The 3330-nt window shown below is 45.4% G+C and overlaps 1 long non-coding RNA gene across 1 annotated transcript; it reads right to left on the bottom strand.

The window, feature by feature from the left end:
• Positions 1–380: 380 nt before the first annotated feature.
• Positions 381–2139, bottom strand: LOC123327478. Its single transcript, XR_006542195.1, has 2 exons — positions 990–2139; positions 381–909 (listed from the first exon to the last, which is right to left on the bottom strand). It is a non-coding gene; the product is annotated as an uncharacterized LOC123327478 (long non-coding RNA).
• Between the last annotated feature and the right edge of the window lie 1191 nt (positions 2140–3330).

Genomic DNA, 3330 nt, shown 5'->3' with positions numbered 1-3330 from the left:
CGAATATGCGATTTATGCGGCAATTTGTAAACGAAAATGGCTCTTGCCAAGAATTATTATTGTCCATCATGAAAGGGGAGAGCTAAAGAGCTAAGCCGCAAAAAGGCATTCGGCGCTGGGTAGAATGTGAGTTAAGGAGGCACTTTGCGGCATTTAGCAAATATTACGAATTTATACCCATTGCATACCATAAAAACAAAACTATGTGGTCGTTTTCCCCCCAAACCCATTCTTAATTTTGCTGCAAAGCGTTTTGCCCATTGATCGAAAACCGGCAAGAGATTTCTGGTTGATTTGACTTATGCCAAGCGGAAATGTACAGAACAAGCGGTACGTACAACGCACCTCAAAGATTTCCTTGAGAAAAAAACGATTTCATTTTAAATAAGGCATAATAAAAAGGGCTTGCAATATATTAGAAATACTATGATTTCCAAGGTACAACTATCAATTTGATTGTTTCGATTCTGGTCATAACTAGTTATCCCTACTGCCAAAGCACACATAACTTAGATTTCGCAACAGAAAATTGGCCCAAAGCCCAAGGCAGATCCTCGTTTCTGCCGGCAGATAGTCGTGTGCCGAGTCTAGGGCACTTTTGTATTGCCAAAGCGGCAAAAAACGCATAAAATTCGCAAAATGGGAAGCCTTGAACTTGACCCGGCCCAAAGGCAGAAGCGGCAGCTCCGGCGGCAATAACAATAACCAGAGAGAGAGAGAAAGAGAGTTGGCAACGAAATCGAAGCTCTGACATTGACGCCCTGGCCCGTGGATGTGGGATCTGAAATGTGGGCTGCCTTTGAGGTCTGTGAGCAGGGCAGTCAGCCGTGTAAGAAGTTCAAGTTGAAGACCAAAGAGCACAGCTTGAAATGTTATTACATGCGGGAGCGGGGTATCCGTACCCATAACCTGCAAAAATCAAAACAGAAATATAAAAAACTACAACTAAAAAATACAACACAAAATGAAAAAGGGTAAAAAAATTAAACCTTTTGACACAAGCGACGCTCGGATGGGCACAAAACGAAGTTGGGCTGTGGTTGTTGCGGCCAACATGTGGATGCTGCCAATTACTTGTTGTAAGCCATCAACATCAAGCGATTTCGCCAGGCCATCCCAGCCAGAAGAAGTGAACTGAGCCGAAGTGAAGCCACCAACTCGTTGGCGGTGTTGGTGGTGTTGATAGCCATCTTCTTCAGCTTAATTTAGCATGTCTGCGCGGCTCAACACTTTTCGCAGCCAGTCGCCCTCGATCGCCATGCCCATGCCCATATTACTAGGGAGTCCAAGTCCAAGTGCAAGTTCCAATCCCATTCCCATTCCCATTCCCTCGACGGACGTGCCCATTTGGCAACTTGATAATCTCTTTCTTAAGCGCTGCGGCCAGCGCCAATCACTCAGGGCCGAGAAGCCGCAACCCTTGCCGAACACTCTATTCCAGCTCCATTCCTCATCATCAAACGTGAGCGCTGTGTTCCTCTTTTCTGTAATTGTCTTAAATCAATCACAGAAAAGTGTTATTATGACAGCGTTATTAATCGTGACAGCGCACTCTGCAAATTGCCCAGGACCATCAGACCATTCGACCATCCAGCCAACGGACTGCGATGGTCAGTCGCTGCCGAAAGACACACCATGCCATACCTAATGATTTGAACTTGGACCGACATTAGTGCATAATGCATAGGGATTGAGGATTGGGGTAACCTCCTCCCGGGGCCCACCTCCACCATGGCCATATGCGGCCCACGCGGCGGTCGTCATTAAATGCAAATTATTTCCATTTCTGTGCCAATTGCTGTGCTACTTTTTGGCTTTCATCGTCTCCGGTTGCCACAATATTCCCAGTTCTATTTTTTCTTGGGTCTCTGACTCTGTTCTCTCCGACGAACCGTTCCTGTTCGTGCGCATCATCAAAAGCAAATCATCAGCCAAAATAGAAATGCCATTCCACGTACACACCGCTACCTCCAGCCAAAAGAAATTTCTCCATAGTTTTATTGATTTTTCATGTCTTACAATTGGCCCGACCGAAGTTACAGTGGTTGGAGAATATGAAATTTGAATAAACTCTTCTACGATTTTAATGATTTTATAACTTAAGCCTAGAAAATCTGTGATATCTATATCTGTGATATCTGTGATATCTATCTTTTGAAATAAATCTGGAAATAAGTTTTCTTTAAGGTTTCGAATATTTATTGATCTTCAATTTAAACATACCACTGTACCTTCTGTATAGAACGTCCATCATAATTGCGGCGCTGCTCGTTCTGTGCATCTGATTAGAATTACAGAGCCAAGAGAACTGGCTAGGAAATGTGATTGCGGCTGGCAGGAAATTGAGGTCAGTGTTATGATTGTTTTGCGGATGAGTTTTCTGCCTTTGTTTCTTCGGCATATTTCTGCAATTTGCGCTAAATTGGAAGAGGCCGACAAACCGAACTCTCTGCTCGGGCGTTCTTTCTATGGGGGATGGGGGCTAAGGTAATCCCAGGTGAGGCACTCAACCCGCCTCAATGTCCATTGACACCAGTCGCCACTCGAGGCCAGATCAAACAAACTGGGCTCATTAGAAATGGCATGGTCAAAGAGTTTTTAGCACCCGGAGTGCGAGCGTAAAAAAATGTGTGGGCGTGGCAGGTGAGGTAAGACAGGCGCTTAAGCAATTCGCGCCTCTCGGCAGCAAAAAGAAAAAGTAAAATGGCAGGGAAAATGTTTTCTAACCACCGTCAAGATTCTGCTGCAAACCTGGCCAAAAGCCCCTGCTGATTTATTATTTGCGTGCGTTATTTGGCTCACACAGAATCACGCCCCGGCCGTAGATCATGCTTGGGCTGCTCCACCAACTTGGCTTTCAGTCATGGCCAACTTGGGGCACACACATTCCAGTTGACAGTTCATTTGCCTATGTGATTTGCTGCCCGGAGTCTGCGCCTCCAAAAGGGGCAGAGGGAAAAGAAAGGCTGGCATACGCAATTTATGACTGGCACTGGTAGCTGCAACTGCAACTGCCAATGCAACTCCCAGTTGCAGTGGCAACTTGCTTTTCTAATTAGCATTTACAAATGGCTGCCGTTTGGAGAGCCCTTCGGTGGCTTTGGTGGCTCATTAGGAACTCGAGTGCTGACAGTCGGCCAAGTGGAGTTGCTAATTTGTCACCCAAAGGTATTTGCCGAGGCTCAGCCAACTGTTTGCACGTACCAAGGCTCAGGCATTTATGGTAATAGAAGTGCGTTTAAAATGCGCTGACTGTCAAACTGTGGGGTAAATGGCCATTTCATTATTTTCAGAAGATTTTAGTTTCGCTTAATCGTGTCTTGGTGAAAA

This window comes from Drosophila simulans, chromosome 2L (assembly GCF_016746395.2).
Source record: "Drosophila simulans strain w501 chromosome 2L, Prin_Dsim_3.1, whole genome shotgun sequence".
Taxonomy (NCBI): Eukaryota; Metazoa; Arthropoda; class Insecta; order Diptera; family Drosophilidae; genus Drosophila; species Drosophila simulans.
Note: the sequence above shows the minus strand (reverse complement) of the source record. Positions and strands in the feature narration are given on the sequence as shown.